Source organism: Parasteatoda tepidariorum, chromosome 5, assembly GCF_043381705.1.
Source record: "Parasteatoda tepidariorum isolate YZ-2023 chromosome 5, CAS_Ptep_4.0, whole genome shotgun sequence".
In the NCBI taxonomy this organism is placed as follows: Eukaryota; Metazoa; Arthropoda; class Arachnida; order Araneae; family Theridiidae; genus Parasteatoda; species Parasteatoda tepidariorum.
The window spans coordinates 92,807,141-92,826,020 of NC_092208.1; the positions used below are offsets into that span (position 1 = coordinate 92,807,141).

At 26.1% G+C, this 18,880-nt stretch overlaps 2 protein-coding genes across 8 annotated transcripts in view; one reads left to right on the forward strand and one right to left on the reverse strand.

Annotated features, from left to right (window-relative positions):
- Window positions 1-18,880, reverse strand: part of LOC107440814 (uncharacterized) — a 651,143-nt gene that overhangs the window by 326,612 nt on the left and 305,651 nt on the right. The gene's annotated exons all lie outside the window — the stretch shown is intronic.
- Window positions 4,721-18,880, forward strand: part of LOC107440819 (tetraspanin-9-like) — a 231,209-nt gene continuing 217,049 nt past the window's right edge. For 2 of the 3 annotated variants that reach the window (XM_043040727.2, XM_043040730.2), the window contains exon 1: window positions 4,744-4,865. The gene's annotated coding sequence lies outside the window, so the exon portion shown is untranslated. Of the gene's footprint in view, window positions 4,866-18,880 lie in introns of all 3 variants that reach the window. The other variant, XM_043040728.2, reaches the window with a different exon arrangement.

The window sequence follows — 18,880 nt, forward strand, 5'->3', positions numbered from 1 at the left end:
ATTTCGGAATCCATTCTTTACATAGTTGTTCATTTACTTTAGGGAACACGCGGAAAATTATATTTTTTCCTTTTGTTTCTCTATAAAATGTTTTCAAGTTGCAATCGTGCAAACTGGCATTTCGATAATAGTTTTAAATTCTTGTAAATTCACTGCAAAAACTGAGGAAAGTCATTATAGAAAATAACAAATGTCTTAGAATATCTCGCAAAAGGAAATGCTCCAATATTAGTAAGAGCTAGTAGGGCCGAACGCTCCGTTCCTGAAGTAAAAGTGCGAGCTTTGCGCCAAAGTGACGTCACTAGAGAAAATCGGAGGATTGGCGCGGCGAGAGCTACTTCAAAGGAATGAACCAGCCCTTCTATTCTCTTTAGCCCTGGTTTCTTGTGCATAACGTTTCCTTCTGTTTTCCTTTTAGTAGGTTTATCAACGAGTCATTTTCGAAACTCTTGTTAATCTATCTTAAAGTTGGAATGCAAGCTTGAACTCCTTTCTAATAGTATCCAATATAACATATATTTATGAGCCAATTGTAAAGGGGTTTTCGTCTGACAGAAAAATATTCTATTTGCTCAATCTAAACGAAAAGAAAATTTTATGAATCCAATTTCCTTATTTAGAAAGTAGCTAATTAATATTTTGAAATAATTTTTACCTCACGTCATTCATTGAACCATTGTAATTTGGTAACTAGGTTCGTGGAACCTAGTTACCAAATTACAAAGTCAGAAGTATTATTAAAACATTTTTAAAGTTATTTTATAACAGCTTTCCTGGTCACATCATAAATAAGGATACGGCACTTTTTATAAAATTCTCCATCTAAACTTATCAGTAGTCATTATTTTTCAAATGTCAATAAAAATGTTTTGTTAAATCAATGTTGTTGCTTTGTTAATTTGTTTTGTAAAAAGTTTTTTTTTCTTCATTCGAATTAGATTGTTCAGTTTGACGGTCAATAACAATGCAAATCGGTTAAACTGAAAAACAAAATCAAGCCATTCAGTAAAATATCGATATTTTCTAACGAAAATAAAATTTCATTAACACTTTGCAGTACTGTACATCCATATATTTCTTATGTGAATTTTGAAAGATAAAATAGTGCTTAAAATAATGTCTTTATTCTTTCTTTTTAAAGTTTCATTATGTTTTGAGAATTGTGTCTGCATTTTAAGTTTGCAGGTAAAATGCTCAAAACCTTTAAATACATGTATAATTCTTAAGATTACTAAAATGTCTTATGTATTCATTCATAAGACATTTCTTTCTAATTTAATTAAATTTTAAAACTAATATTTAAATATTTAGAATCTAATTTATATTTTACTAACTTGTTAAAATATATTTAGAAATTTTTTTGAGACTTTACACTATATATATACTTTTTCTTTAAAAAAAAGTTAGAGGGTATTTTTTTTAAAATTAACTTCAACTTCTACTATTCTATTTCTACTAAAAATACTTAACTCTTTGACAGAAACAATAACGGCGTTACTTTCAGAAGACTTATTTAGTACACTGCGAAAAATTCCGGAAAAAATAAAGGGAAAAAAAGCTGGTACCTTGTATGCAGGATACGTTAAATCTATTTTTACCTTAAAATTTTATACCAAAATTTTCTCAGTAATGTTTATCAAATCAGTAATGTTTATCAAATGTTTTTCTCAGTGTGTTTCATTGATTTTACAATAAATATTACTGTATAAAAATTACGGTAAATTAGAATACGTGTTCTGCAAAATTTTGCAGTTAAAAAGGATTTCACGGTAAAAAGTACTGGTTGTCCTCTCTTTTTCGGAGTAGATATGTCATTATTATATCCAAGTGTAGTTCATCAAAAGTGTAAAAACCGAGGATATTTCTAAAACCATAATAGTAAGTTGAGAACCTAGTATTAAACATTGTGTCCCAAATGTCACACAAATAATCTTGATTTAAAAAAAAAACAGGTTTTTAATTAAAAACTGTGAATATTTTATTGTATAAAGTATAGAATTATGTATGAATAACATATTGAAAATAGGGTATTAGTGATTTTGATGGTATGTACAAAATGTTTAGTCAAAAATTTCAAAAACCATTTTTTGCAGAAATGTGTCTAATTTTTATCAATATGCTGTTGAATTTTGTCCTCCAGGCGTAAGTAGTTATGGGCTTATAGTGACATACATATGTCTAAGAAATAAAAATAAATAAAGAAAGAAAAAGAAAACTTTCACAAGCGTTTGAAATCTAATGATTCAAGTGGCTAGTTAAGCTCACCAAAATCAAAAATTGGAAATGGTTAAATTATTAAAGTAATGTTCAAAATGAAAACTCAATATTCTTTCGTGTATTGCTTCCTTTTTAATATCACTTGACCATCAGCTGCTTCGATATAGTTTCTTCTCGTGAGTAACATTCATGACCCTCATTTAAAATTTTGCGTTAATGTCGGGGCAATCTGCATGATACCATTAAAAACAGCTTTTTAAAATCACAAATAGTAAAAATGTATTAAAAAACAATACGCTTTCCAATGTCACAATGGTACATTTTCATCAGTAAAACAAAAATCAGATAAAAGAGATGATAAAAAGAAAAGTGAGCAGATAAAAAAAAATGTCTTTTATCCTACTAATAAATACCATTGTAACAACGAAACGTGTATTGATTTTTAATAAATTTTTGCTATTTGTGATTTTAAAACGTTCTTTTCAATAAAATCTAATCCTATCACCGAAAAAAAAAACTCTCGTAATTTTATATCCTTGATTGTTGGTGTGTTCATATAATATATAGGTTAGGAAAAAGATTAAATGATTTGCAATTTAAATTTTATTAGAATCATATTTGATTTATCAGATTTTCTTAAAAGTATATTGAAGATTTATGAAAGGACATCAAAAATAAAAAAAACAAACGGTTTTTAAATCATAAGAGATAATGAATTAAATTCAAATGCATAAAGATACCTTTTTGCTAACACAAAAATAAATTATTCAATGTGTAGCTTAAACGGCATGATAAATCCTGCTATTTTCAGTATTTTATGGAAAATAATTAGAATATTAAAAGTCAATTAAGCTTTATAAATAGAATTTAAGTTCGTTTAAACATAAACCTAACTTCATTCACGCAATCCAACAATAATGGCTCGTGTTTACTTATTGATTAAGGTTCGTAAAATTATACGAAAACTGAAAGCGATTGCATTTTTCTTTTTAAAGCACAACATGATTGTTTCCAAGGATGTAAAACTGTCATTAAAGAAAAATGCTGTGTAAATATAATCATTTAATCAATATGGGAACCACTTGGTTCAAATTTGGCGCTAAGTTGCAATTTAAAACTTTGTTTTGCGCCAAACTCTATGGGAAACTAAATATTAAAGTTGTAATTAAACTAATTTTAAGACTAAAAATGTTTTTATTCAACAGTTACTTTTGTTTTATTTTTTAAAACTAGTATGCATTCTTACATGGTTTTAATCTTTAAAGCAATGGCACGAAATAAACACCAACATTAAAAACGTTAAACACTGACAATTTTCTCGAGTATACTGTTTGGATCACTCAGTCCAAAGTATAACTAAAAAAAATTTTTTTAGCCCTAACATTCCTACATTTATTTCGTGCCAACAAACATTTTGAATAGGTTTTTACGTAATAATTAAAGCAGTGAGTAGCAATATAAGCACAAAAGTGTTAGTTTTAAAAACGTCTTTCTAATAATTGTTTGGCAGTTAAAACGTTAAAGTGTTCTATAAATGGCACACTATAAATTTAAAGTCAAAAAATTAAAAAGAAATATTTGTAAATATTTAGTTTTTTTCGCGTTTTAATTTCGTGTTTTGTTTTGAATTCAAAACAAGAAATGTATCTAAGAGAAAAAGTGCATTTCTCATTAAATAACATTCAAAATCAGTTTCAATCAAAATTCTCAATTTTGACTACCTAAATTACTAAGTTACTTAAACTTAATTTGAAAATAATGCACATTTTCAATACAATACAATTTAAATAAATGAATAAATACCTATTATATAAGCACTACACACGTTTTAAAAGCTAAATTGGTCATAGCTATTTCAAAGATTAAAAAAAAGTTACCAAAAAATAGTATTTATTTTTAAAACAATTATGCTTAAAAACATATTTAAATCACGTAGAAAGGTCTTTTTTTAAATAAAAACTATCCAACAATATGAAGCAAACTGCAAACGATGAATTTAAAATTATTGTTTGTTGAATGCTATTCTTAAAATTTGGTTACATCTTTAAATTTTTCACACTTTTTAAACATTATATGCGCAAGTTAGCAACCTCACACCAGCAAAGCTAGTATGTTTTAACTAAGGTCACCTTCCAAATCGCTTATTTGGCGATACTGTTGCATAAAATCAATCTAAAATGATTCAAGCATTATTAATCCCTGGAAAATATGCAAACGGTTTTGAAATTGTTGCCGAATGGCAACATAAATGAAAAGATATTAAAAATAAAAAACAAACGATTTTTAAATTGCAAGCGATAGTTCATACATAAATAAATACAAAACCCTTGATTTTGAATTCGTATTTTTAATTTTAACTAAACAGGTGAAATAAAAAATAAATCGGATATAATATGTAATGAAATTACTAAAATTTATTCTGAGTTCGTGCGATCCCGTCATATGACGCATTGAAGCCAAGCCCTCATCTTTTACAGTGCTTGGCTACCTTTTCGCCGTCGCCAAGAACGACCGGCACAAGATTAGGGGAAATATAGAGAAGAGAATCATCTTCAACGGAAGAGGTGGAGGAATTGTTCATAGGTGATGTAACGATTCGCGAACGTGAGTTACTCTGGAATAAATCCAAGGTTTTGCTTTTGAAAAGGGTGAGTGAAAAAACTAATTTTTTTATTAAGCGCTACGATATTAATGACTTTTCCATTGTGGTATCTGGCACTGTCATTTAAAGGAGGAATGAACAAATTGCACCGGTGCTTATGTACCTAGGAACATTAGTAGTAGTAATCGCTTGCTATCGAACGTTTTTCATTTTATAGTACTGTATTCGAAGTGACATTCAAAACAAATGCAAAACACATTTTTGAAATGCTGTCAGATGTTTTTTCTGGCATAAATTCAGAACTATTTAATGCAAGGAAAAAACCCAGCTAGCTCTATTCTATTTAAAGTTTCATTAAATGCAGCTCTCCCTTCACAACTGAGAAAAAATTTTACAAATATATATGATTGCCAATCAAAACAAAAATTTATATTTTATCTTTATAATTTAAATACAAAAGCTAATGTTCATAATAAGAATGTTTGGAAAATGTATTCCAGTGTTTATATTTTATTAAATTTCACTAAATCATTAACTTATTTTGCTTTTAATATCATTTTATATACTTTATTTTGTAGAATAATCTGAACTTAGAATATCCACATTAAAATTATACTTGTTAAGAGGAGAGGGAAAAAAAGTTTTATTGAATGAATAAAACTTACGAGATAATTGAATCCCTTAAAATAATCTATTTAATTGATTAGTTAATAAATTATTTTTTTTTTGTTATTTTGTTTAGAAGTGGATAGGTTTAAGATTCAGTCTGTGTGAAATAATTAAAAGAATTTATTTGTCCCATTATATAAAACGCATAAAATATATCTTTAAAATTAGAAAAGATTTGTTTGTATTTGTGACCCATGCAACTTTTAATTAAGCAAATATTTTAATTGGGTAACAATATTTTTCAGAAGATGAGAAGAAAATTGTTATGAAACTATTTAACTTGCATATTTTTATATTCCATCATTATTTACTTTAATTACAATATTAATCTCTAATACTAGAATCCAATTCTATACTAGAATATTAATTACATGTAGATTAGACTAAAGCAAACAATTAATTAGAATTAAAACATCCATACTATAATAATTTTATAAGTTTAAAACAGTTATTTTCTTAAAAGAAAAATAAATTAGTTAGTGTTTTTACGGTACCTCGTTAAAATTGTCAAAGGGTTATTAGCATCGATGGAAAAACTTGTCTAATTTAGTAACATTAGGTATACTTTCTGACACGGCGAATATGTATATCTCGCTCTCTCTCTTTTTATATTTATTTATTTCTGTAATTTTCATTTTCTTCGGGTATAATAGTTCACTTAGGAGAAAATAGGATAAACATACATGCAAAGGATTACATAAACATACATGCGTAATAAATTCTGTTCAATTCGCAATATAACTTAACAATTTTTACATCCGAATTAAGTAAACATGTTTCAAAACGCTAATTTTAAAAATATATAAATATAAAGAACTTAATAGAATCCCTTAACTATCATGTACATATCACTCAAAAAAAGTTTTGCTATGAAATATAGTTTATATCATTTTCTACATTTAAACTTTAATCGAATTCATACATAAAAATTCATCATATAAATACACTAGGATAGAAAAGTACTTAAAAAATGAAACTCAATATTAATGTACCGTTTCTAAATAAGCAAGTTTTAAACCGAAATATATGAATACATGTACAGGTAAATTTTAATTAGATACACAAATAAGAAATATATCATATAAATATATAGGGGTGGAGAAGTTGTTAAAATGAAAATGAAACTCTAAAATATGTTTTATAACAACCCTATCAGAAAACATGTGCTGTTTCTTAATGGGATTCACATATGAGAAACATATCAGATAAATTTTTAGGGGTACACAAGTTCTTGAAATAAAATTAAAATTCCAAACGTGCTTCATAACAAACATATATGAAAACATGTGCGGTTAAGTTTTAATCTGATAATTATATGAGAAATAAATTAAATAAATATATGAGAGTAAAGAAGTTTTAACAATAAAGCTTTAAAAAATAAAAGCATAGTCTCTGAAATTCATAAAATTTACAAGCGTCATACGCATCATTTAATAAAACCTAAAAGAAACAGTTTCCAAACCCTTAAGAACAGAAATCCAGTACGACTGTTATAAAATTATCGAAACTTAAAACACACGCATACGCAGCTATGAAAGGGATAAGAGATTAAATAACTTCAGCATTTAAAGAATAAATAGAATGCGTGATACTATTAATATTTAACGAAGAAAGAAAATTCTAACAAGCAAGTAATATTGGTTACTGACTTTGGATTATAATTACAGCAACTAAAAAATGTAAGTACTAAAAAAACGGGGAAAAAAGCGAAAACACGGCAACTGGTTTGATTAGGTCACAAAATAAAATAAAATAAAATTGAATATTTGAAAAGCAATCCTTTATTTATCAAAATAATTCATACTATATACATGTTTGTGAAAATTTCAACAGCACAAAGGAATCATACAAATTGAACCAAACTTGCATGAAATGTAAAGTGGAGTAAGACATGCAATCACAAAGTGAATGCGCAGGTGCCGCCTTTTATTGCGCATGTTCATTTATGCCATGCAGTTGCAATTTTCACAAATATTAATGTATAAAATGACACAATACAAACAAAACGACATGTATACGATAAAACTGCAAATTCTGATTTTGTATTCTTTTGAATTGTTTTTTTTTCTAGTGGAGGGGGGTATTTTTCCTTATATAGGTACACAAAAATTCTGCATTGTTTTTAAAGAGACATTCTTTAAAACATATACTTAATGTTCATACATTTTTATATCTTTTATATACCTGAAAATAGTACATTAATTTCAGGTATATAAATGAATAAAGTTTCATTAAATATAGGAGCATGCATATACAGTCGAACTCGTTTATAACGAGCACAAAGGGACCGTAACATGTACTCGTTAAATCCGAGTGCTCGTAATAAACGGGTCCTTAAGGCAGGCGAGCTACCAGAAGAGGGGGGGGGAGGTCAAATTATTGAATTTACATAAAATTTAATTAATACTTACTTACTTTAAATAATTTAATTAAATACTTTTCTTAATTTAATGACAACTACCCCCCCCCCCAACAGCAAAAAATTTCTATTTGCGCTACAGTCTTAAAGGAAAGAAGCAATAAACGGAAAGAAAAATAAAGGAAGAGATTCTTACCAAAACATTTATTTTTTTCATTAATCTACATATTTAAAATAGTAATTTGTTAGCTTACTTTGAAGTTTCAGTTCGCGTTTTTTTTTTTATTTCGCGCGCATTTCTTATCATTTTGAAAAAAAGATTGCAAGACAGAAAAATATTGCTCGCTAAAACCGGGTCTTGCTCGTTAAAAGCGACTTCTGTTCCATAGACTTAACATTGATCCAACCAAATATTCTCGTTTCCCTNTCTGATATTTGATAGTCTTTTATTACTATTTACCTTACTTGGTAATTTCGGAAATTGTCATTATACATTAATTAAAATATCTATCAATAATAATTAATTGGAAAATTAAGTCTAAAATATTCATTTAAATAATATGCATTGAAATAAATTAATCTTTTTGTGTATATAATAGCATGAGTGATAAGAGAAATTGGGGTACGTTACCGGACTTTTCAAGAACTATTTTATCGTAGAAACAAACGAAGCTATAAAAGAGAATTACATTTCTTAATGTTTATCTAGAATCATGTTATTATGCACATTTTTCGCCAATCGCATCAAAAGAAAAACGTAAATTTATATATATATATAATACAATAAAAAAATGTATTTAAGTAACATATCGCAACTTCATTGATATAGAAACAATATTTTTTCACGATTTTCAAAAAGAATTAATACTATTTTATAAATAATATTGAAAAAAAATTCGGATAATTTTTGTGTTCCTTACCTCGTAAATACTTATGATGCACCAGAATGTTTTTCAATTACTACCTTCGAGGTAATCTTGATTTATAATTTTTAAATTTTTGTTCTTGTACAGTGACATACTATCCAGACAAGAGTAACTGCAAATTCAGTATTTTTAAAAACGTGAATGACATGAAAATGCCCAAAGCTACATTCATGTATATATTGTACGTGGATGGTCACCCTATAGCACATCGATAAGAATATTACTACAAAAATAATTTTTAAAAATTATAAATATATACATAAGGAATAGTTAAATTATAATTAAATGAAACGTTTTTAATGTTTTGGAATTTTTTTTAAAGCTCGTGCATTTTAATCACAATGCAATTTTAATCCCAATTATGCGCAATTTGAATTTTGTACTTCTAATTATATGTACTTTTAAATTCGCGATGATATCTTGAATAGATTTTCTTGAAGGCACATTTTTCCTTCATGAGTTGTAAGAAAAATATTCTTTGCAAAAAGTTCGATAGAATAAGAGTTCCACCCGTTTACTGTGATAAATTATTTGTCACAGATTATAATTATTACAAGAATCAAACTTGTTTAAATGTTTTCATTCCCATCTTCTTCAAAAATTCTCTACATACTTGGCATAGATTTCATAACAACTAATTTTTAGTTGGCGACCTCTAATGTGACTGTGTTTTTTCCTTAATTTTAAATAAGGACTCTAAAATATATATATCGAATAAAATGTCTTTCAATGGATAGAATTTACAAAAGAATTAGCTTGCAGTATTATTCTTAATCGATAATGAATCGATTAAGCAAGATGATTATAAATCATTTCTTGTATGTTGTATGGCAACAGTCTGGATGAAAAATAGAACAGCTATGGTGAATAATATTTGCTAACCTTCTGAATAAGTCTATCTTTTATTAAAGTGATAAAACAACACTTCAAGCTATTTCAAATAAACAGACATTTTATTAATAATAAATAACTTTATTTCACAGCTTACGTTGAATTTTCCCCCAGTTTACATTGATGGTTCTTCACAAGAAGGGATATTAGGATCGGGAACCGAGCTAGCTATCCATGACACTATCAAAAAGCCACACAAATTCCTGCAATTTATTTAGGAGTTTGAAAGGGAATCTGCTGCAAGATTTTTCTTTATTCAATTGTACGTCATTGAAAAGGGAAAATTCAGAGATCTTGATTTGTTCAAAAATATGACGTCATATAGACTCGAAGGAATTTTGGGGATTTTCTTAATGAGTATTATTACCGATTAACTCAGATAATAACCTTTTAATTGGGATTTTGATTATTTATGGCTCTTTGTGAAAAAAAAATGCTTTTCTATTTCTTCAAACTAAAAAAGAAATATATTTTAAGCTATGAATTCATGTAGAAAGACCCGGATGAAATATAAATTAAGGGTGATGATTCCAGCCCCGAGGTAACATTATTACCTTTATCACAATAAAATAGCTTTGGACATGAATGTTTTCTTATATTTTTATTCTTATTTCTTGTATTCCTTCTATGTTTTATCAACAGTTAAAATAATGTTAGAAAGTTTTATACCAAAAAGGAATTTTATATTAAGCATTTTTATACTAAGCATTTTTAGATTAAGTATTTCTATATTAAGCATGGGTGCTTTTTGAAGTGCGTTCAAGGTTAAATATGTATCTCTTGAATTTATTACATATTTTATCCTAAATATATATATTTTTTTTAAATTCAGGGTAAAATTTGTTTCTTCTGAATGCATTGTAAAATATAATGTAATTACTATTTATTAATTTAATTGCGATTTTCTTTTGATATAATATCTTTAATTAAAAGAAAATATACTTTTGATATTAGGTTTTAAATATTGATGGATGTAAATGTTATAATGATAAATAATAATGTAAATTAAAAAACTATCGATGTAAATATTCAATGGAATGCCTTATTATAATGTGTTACTTATTACACATAATACTTAAAATCATATGATATAAAATAAAATATAATTCACTTTTTTCTAATGGGCCGATTACTAAAAATGATTTCTAGTTTAGTATTAACCCTTCTTAACACCCTGATCAGTTAGGTTTTTTTTAATTTCCTTATATTTTTTCAATGATAAATTATAAATATAATTAAATTTTCAACAAATAACAAATCGTTTTACTAAAGACGCAAATTATTTATTAAAGTATGAATTAGAAATCAATCTTAACAGAATTATACGAGTCACTTATTTATTTTAATTTTTTAATAGATTGAAATAAAAGAGTTTCTAAATAGAGTGAATTCAGTGAATTCACTGTTATAAGTTGGTTGTTTATTTTCCTGACGAAAAAACAAATTCCTCTTCATTATGTTTGAAATTTATCTTAAGTCGTTAGTTTCCATAAAGTCCTTATTTAAGACTCACCAAAATGAAGTCATATTTTTCTCTTGTTATTTACAGAATATATTAATGTATCGTTGTGTAATCACGATTGATGACGACCACTACATGGAACGAAAAATTAGTTGCTTTATATCCCTGTTCCTTAATTTTCCTTTATTTTCAAATGTTTGAAGTTAGGTTATTGTTCTGAGAAATAATACCGTCAGGCAAATAAATATCATCTTGACAATTTTGATACAAAATTAAAGGAAGTTCTTATGGTCATTAGAACTCAAAAGAGTATTATGAATAGGAAATATAAAAAATAGTGACCCAATAAATATTGTTCTGCAATATTGATGGAGATAATAAATTTACAAACTTTTTAAATTAACTTTTAAAATTGTAAATATTCCCATAAATGTATTATTTAACACCTACTAAAAATCTTTTATGAATATAATTTTAATTAAGTCTATATTTAATTTTTTTATAAGTCTATTTTTAATTTTTTTTGCTTAGTTTTGAGTAGTAAATCATATTCTCTGCAATTATAAAATCAAAATTTAAATGTCAATAGCTCTTTCTAAAATTTAATAAAAACAATTATAATAATACTAAAAATGAAAATCATTTTGAAAAAAATTTGACTTTTCAATGCAAAAAGTAACACACACACACACACACACACACACACAAACACACACACACACACACACGCACACGCACACGCACACGCACACACANCACACACACACACACACACACACACACACACACACACACACACACACAGATATATATATATATATAGAAAGTGTTTTTTTTTCTCCATTGCGTTTTGTAGTTATAAAAATAATCTCACCGTATGAAATTCCGGGATAAATTATATAAAGTACAGGCGCTTATTCGAAACAAAAAAAACAGTTTATACCGTATAATCTATTTTTACAGTAAAATATTATACCGTATTTTTTTACAGTAATATATATTTTATTAGAATCAGTGATTTTACTGTAATTATTAATGTAAAAGTTTTGTTTTCGTTACATGTTCCTTGAAAAATGTGTTTTGCGGTAAAATCGTAATTTGATCGGAAATTGTTTGGAGTGCAATGTTTAATGGTTCTGATATTTGATAGTCTTTTATTACTATTTACCTTACTTGGTAATTTTGGAAATTGTCATTATACATTAATTAAAATAACTATCAATAATAATTAAGTGCAAAATTAAGTCTAAAATATTCATTTAAATAATATGCATTGAAATAAATTAATCTTTTTGTGTATATAATAGCATGAGTGATAAGAGAAATTGGGGTACGTTACCGGACTTTTCAAGAACTATTTTATCTTAACAAACTTATCTTAAACAAACGAAGCTATAAAAGAGAATTACATTTCTTAATGTTTATCTAGAATCATGTTATTATGCACATTTTTCGCCAATCGCATCAAAAGAAAAACGTAAATTTGTATCATTTAGAAATGAAGTTATGAATTGTAAACTTAAATATCTTGATATTGTGATGGAAATCGGAATAAACTCGAATATTACTTTGAAATAAAAACAAACTTTAATACTTATTTTTTTAAATACCTAAATTTAACATTCGCTAAAATTTTTGCATCACAGTTGAAGCATGTTTAAAATAACTAGAATCTGTACAGAATTGGCATTTTGAGCAAACTGATTGAAATATTGTCTAAAATATTCTTGATAATCACATTTTTAAACTATGCATTCTAAATTTGGTCGTCAGATGAACTAAATTTATAGGTTTTTAATCATATTGTTTAATTTGTTATTTAATTATATTATTATTTATTATATTATTTAATTTGTTATTTAATTTATTTTATTATTATATTTAATTTATTATTTATTATATTATTTAGGTCGCTAATATTATTATTTAATTACGCAGAACTCTATTATTTTTAATATTAAGATACTAAATTTTAAAGAGCAATACTATCATTTTTTAATAAATAAATAAATACAGTAATGTATAAATATGGTAAATACTTATTAAATATTATTAGTAACATTTACAACTAATTGCATTACAATTCATTTACAATTTTACGATTTATTGCACAAATTATTATCTAATTATACATATCAGTAAATTTTAATATTTGAAACATAGCTCTTCATAAAGATTGAAATAATAATAAAATAATAATTCCCCAAATATTTAAAAAGCAATAAATTATAAGAATAACTGAAATTTTTATTTAATCGTATATTTAATATTTTGATCAAACAAACATATGACAAAAGCTCTTCCAAATATTACGACACAAAATTCTAGCATTACATTTTCCAATTGTATTCCATTTTAGATTCTCAAAGGAACTAAAGTGCAATATTTATGAAGTATATTTAAATAAGATTCCGTGATAATATTCCCCGAGTCAATTGAAATAGTTAAAAGTCGAAGATAAAATACAATTGAAATGACAATTGCTCAGTTGAACTGTTAATAAAAATGTGCCTTATTGGGAAAATAAAAATAAAAAAAAGTTTTACAATGAATTTCGTAATATCGAAAACAGTAGTAATAAATGTTATTTTTAAAGTTTTTATTGATAATAATTAAATATTTGTATTTAAAATATAATGATAATACTTGTTTATACATTAAATGTTTATAAACAAATTAGTGTGTATTTTTAAACATTAAAACATTTTTATGAAATCATTTCGTAATTGCTTTTACTTAGAGTAATTATGTACGTCTTTATTTTATACTGATTAATAATGAAAATAAATTATGCCATGATTTTTAAAGAAATTATGTAGTTAGATGCAATTTAAATTAATGGAAAACTATTGTTCAAAAATAACTTTTACATTAACAATTCTATTAATGAACAAAATGGTGGGCAAGATTTAACTGCATTTGTGTTTTATAAGCTTTTAATACCTTACATTAAAATATTATTTCAAAACCTATTTTTATTCCATTCAAATTTCATATTTTAAACTCATAATTTTTTAATGAATCTTGCATAATTTATACTTTTTTATTATTTTATAACCCTTTTTGTCCAAGAAATTTGTGTATTTGAAGTGGGAATAAGGAAGAGTATTCTCTGTCAATGTCTTAAGAGGCAATGAAATCCCGTTTTAATAAAAAATAAATATAAGAAAATATATTTTTTATGATGTAGTTTTTATTTGAACACAATTTTTTTCTAAACTGAACTTATGAGTTAAAATATCATACATCAAAATGTTTTAAAAGTCAATAGATCTTCTTTATATTTTTCTAGAGAACATAATCTAAATCTACTCATTTAAAAATAATCAAACATTATGCAATAAATAATGCCTTCACTTCTACTAGTTCACTGGTCAAAACTTCCAAAATGCAGTAAAATTTATTGTGCTTTTGGCTCAACGGAACATCAAAAAGCACGGAATTTTTTTTTCTTACCGTAGAGCTTTCAAAACTATTTTACTAAAACTAACAATAAATATTATTTTATTATCTGTGATAAAAGTTGGTAAATATTGTAACAATAAGTAATTTTATCATGATACCTTAGAGTATGGTATAAAAACTATTTATACAATCAAATTTACTTAATATTTCACAATATGTGTGGTAATGAGAACTATAATTTCGAAACCAGAATTTCTGGCAAACCCTCACCATATGAACGGAAACCATTACCATATGAATGGTTTAAATACCATATAATATATTTTAATTTCATTATCAGAATTATGTTGTTGTTGTTTTTTTACCAGAAACCTCTTTACCATACAGATTATTTTTTCCGTGTAGGAATAAGTTAAAAACTCGTGCCCGCGTACCATTAAAATGGAGTTCTAATACATGAAAATCGGATACTTAGAAATATGTGTATCCTGTACATTAGCAGGCTCTTTAAATTTATTACACACATTGGTGACTGTAATTTTAATTCAGTTACTTTATGCATTTTGTAAAAACAATAAATTAAAACTGTATCAGAAGTGAGTCTAATTTAATGAAAATAAATTATAAAAGAATGTGAAGAGTTATTTAACCGAATTTGTAACAATTTTATATTTTGGCATATAAAGCTACATGCTTTAAAATGATGCAAAATTGTGTCTTATAATTTAAATTTTTTTGACTATTATAAACTGAAATTATAAAAAATAATTGTTAAAAAATTTTCCTCCCCAGAATTATCTTTGAGTACGCGAATTTTTTAATTAAGTTTAGAAATTTTTAGTTTCACTTAAAAACATTTCAAATTATGACGAAATACACACAAAAAAATGGAATTACGGTGCAACTTTTTGGCTAATCTACTGACCATACTATTGGAATCATACTTTTCAGAATGTGGATTCACTAGTTTTTTTAAGGGTAAGGAATCCAAATTAAAAAAGGAATGTTTATGCAGAGAAATTACGTTTTTGAGTCTGATTTCGTATTTTAAAATATGCAAAAATTAATAAATATGTTTCAAGTTAGGCCCACATGCCATTAAAATGGAGTTCTAATACATGAAAATCAGATACTTAGAACAAAATTTATTCTCTTTTGCGCACTGTGCAAAAACCTATTTGATTGGAGAAGAGAATTGCAAGAAGGATTTTCAAGATATCGCATTCTAACAGGCTTTTCGTGTTCTTTACACCAACATTCTCTTTGGTTACAGTTCACAACAAATAATTTCTATTTAGTATTATTTCAGTTAAAAAAAAATTCCAGTTTTAATTAGGTTTTTTTTTTTTTTTNTTTTTTTTTTTTTTTTTTTTTTTTTTTTTTGCTCGAGAATTAAAATGCGAATGCGTATAGCTTTTTAAATTTTCTTTTTACAAAGATTCTAAAAATACAAATTTTAAGGGAGATCTTTTCAAAACACCTTGTACACGTTTATTTAATCATTATCTCATTTATAAAAATTATATTTCTATTCTAATCACCTTAAGTTTTTTTTTGAAAAACTAGACATATTTTGATAATTATCAAGTTTTTTTCTTTCTTTTTAAAACTGATTATAATAACGATTTATTTTAGTAATTTTTTTAACTGTCGAATTAAATCATTTGATTTAAGGCAATGACACCTTTACAGTTCATTTATATGCAAATCACGTGTTGCTCAGCTTTTTCTACATTTAATTAATTCGTGTTTATTCTACATTTACATTTAAATTATTGTATGGCATAAATTTGTTTCCTTTATTGCTAAATAATGCAAATAATTTCCTGATTATAATCTAACGACGAATAAAAGATACATATTTAAGTGAAACTGTAAAAAAATCTATTTAAAGATAGATTTGTGGATTTATATAGTAATGTATTTAAAATAGTTCAGTGTCTTCATAAGTTAATTATTACACATTTATTGATTACTCAAAATAATAATGGTTGTTTACCATTGTTATAAGCTAATGTTAGAATATTATATTAAAAATAAAACATCTGAAATATGTTTCATATATTATAAAAATATTACATAATACACATATTTAAGTGAATTTGTAAAAAAAAATCTATTTTGAGCTAGATGCGTAGACGTATTTTATATTCATAATGGTTCAGTGATCAGTGACTTTAAACGTTAATCATTATACATTTATGAATTTCTCATAACAATAATATATGTTCACCATTATTGTTATGAGCTTATGTTAGAATATTACTTTAGAAATAAAACAACCCAAATATGTTTTATAGAAAATACGAAGATTGTGTATCCAAAATAACATCAAGGAAATGTTTTTGAGAGCATATAGTTGTTACGAAATATTTTTTAAAGATTGAGAGCAATTATAAGTGTAGATGCTTCGCTGCGTTTGTGATTATCAAGTGTAAATACTAAACTTCTTTTTAAATTAAATTTTCCAAAAATAGAATCGTAAAAAATTAAGTTTTTCATAATATATTTTCATATATTAATACACTAAAATATAAAATATTTTTATAATATTTATATTTTTATTTTGAACAAACAAAAATAAATAAGCAAAACATTCTGTATATGGAACTAATCATAACTTCAAGCTCATTTTATATTTATTATCTGTGTTTTAATAGCCGACCCGATTCTTAGTTCACGATTATCAATGTTCAACTCCGTTGCCTTGTCATTTTGAACTCATCCCAGAAGACAAAGAGATCTCCTGTATAAAACATTGGGACAATCTAGCCTTCGTAGAGTACTTTTTGACGGAACTCATCTGCATTTACGTTACAGGAAGTGGAAAACCACAAAAACCTCTCAAAGTTAGCCCGACGACAAGTGGATTCTAACCCATGCTACGTCTACCACTGAAGATATTTTACGTTTACGTTGTGGTCGGTGCGAGCCAGGAGTAGAATTCACATCAGCCAACCACCACTGGGATTCGAACCTAGGGTTATCTCTATTCCCTAAGTCACTGCGGCTCATATACACATTTAAGCAATGATTTAATCCTAGAATTACCATAATTTAGAAACATTAATAATTTTTTAAAAAATGTTTTTTTTTTTTTAAATGAAATTTAAGCAAGGTCCAAACAGTTATAATCGTCAAGTAAAATACCACTGACAAATCAAAATCTATTTGTAAAATTACTCTGCTAAATACGAAGAAAATCAATATTTAATCGAACATAGGTACGTTTAATTAATCTTAAGTTGATTTTTCTTCTGATGATAAACTTCAGACGTGGTTGAGGGATGATTGATTTAATCAGAAAAATATTATTTATTTACTGGGTCGGGTGTTTGCTCAAACTCTTGATTTAGTTTCATTCATAAAATTAGATTATTTTTTATTCAGTCTTAATGTTATCTCATAATTAGTTATCTTTTCCAAAAATGCATTTATTGATGGAAGGAAGAAGAAAATATCATTCATAAATTTTTGAAAGAAGAAAATGTTGGCATAAATCATTAAAATCAATAGGGTGAATTCATTGTTCTTTAGTAGCTAAGAGATGGTTTTGAAAATTTCGAAGATTTGTGAAATAGACTAAATTTTTTTTTCTATTTTATATGACAATCGCTGGGACATTTACCATATTCCTTGCTAGTGTGATCTAGGCTACATTTAACAAACAAGACGAGCGCTAAAAGTTTAACTTAAGAAAAACAATAGATATGTCAGTAATACGAGAAATCGTCGATTCCTGCCCATTGTTGGAATTTTGGGCATAAATTCAATTTCGAAAATACCAAAAGTATTTGATACCCTGTCACATCAGTTCATCTTGATGCCCTTTAATCTTGTTTTATTTATATGAATGCTGATTCTCCACTTTAGTTCGTCACCACCTCTCCATAACGCGAGGAAATGCATTTTACCCTGATTTGCTCCTCTCAGTTTCTGTGGTTTTTCCTGTTCTGTTCTTCGTTTTGTTTTTCTCTCTCGGTTACTGTTCTATTCTCTAGTTTATTTTCTCATTCTTATTTTTCGTTGGCAACTTTACGTTTATTTCAAATCTCTTTTCTTTATTCTCATTCAAGTCTGCAAGTCTTGAAATCGGACAAGTTTTTAATCAAATAATATCTTATCACTTCAATTTTTTAGTATTATTTATTTAATTAGTCAGTTGATTTAATTAGTTTATTTAATTGGCATTTATTTAGTTAGAACAGTAAGTTTATGATTCACAAACACACACACACACTAAATCTTAAAATGAAAACAGTTTAAAGACTAAACACAAGCGTAGCACAGAGAGAATATCAAAGCTAATTCAAATTAGGCTTGACAGAACAGAAGCGGATCGAAAGTAT